We start from the raw sequence: 380 nt of genomic DNA on the forward strand, positions 1-380 counted from the left end.
GGCCGGTTAGCTCAGTTGGTTAGAGCGTGGTGCTAATAACGCCAAGGTCGCGGGTTCGATCCCCGTACGGGCCATCATTCGTTTTCACAAAAAATGTTTTTCTGCATGGAAAAACTACATCTCCAATACTAAGGAGGTGAATTAGGACTTTTTGGAAAATCGGAGAAGACATATACCAACCACCACCCAGGGTGAGGAGTTGGAGATAGTGGACTCCTATAAGTACCTTTGGGTCCACATGATCAATAAACTGGACTGGACACAGAACTCCGATGCTTTCTACAGGCTGGAGGGTTCGACCGGGATGTTTTTCCAGAGGAGAGTGAAGTTGTTTGGCGTCTGTAGCGGCTCATGGAGACCTTCTACCAGTCTATGGTAGA

At 47.9% G+C, this 380-nt stretch overlaps 1 non-coding gene across 1 annotated transcript; it reads left to right on the forward strand.

The window, feature by feature from the left end:
* Positions 1-74, forward strand: trnai-aau (transfer RNA isoleucine (anticodon AAU)). Its single transcript has one exon. It is a non-coding gene; the product is annotated as a tRNA-Ile (tRNA).
* The last annotated feature ends 306 nt before the right edge of the window (positions 75-380 follow it).

This window comes from Fistularia commersonii, chromosome 7, assembly GCF_037954325.1.
Source record: "Fistularia commersonii isolate RoL2024-O1a breed Wild chromosome 7, RoL_Fcom_v1.0, whole genome shotgun sequence".
NCBI lineage: Eukaryota > Metazoa > Chordata > Actinopteri > Syngnathiformes > Fistulariidae > Fistularia > Fistularia commersonii.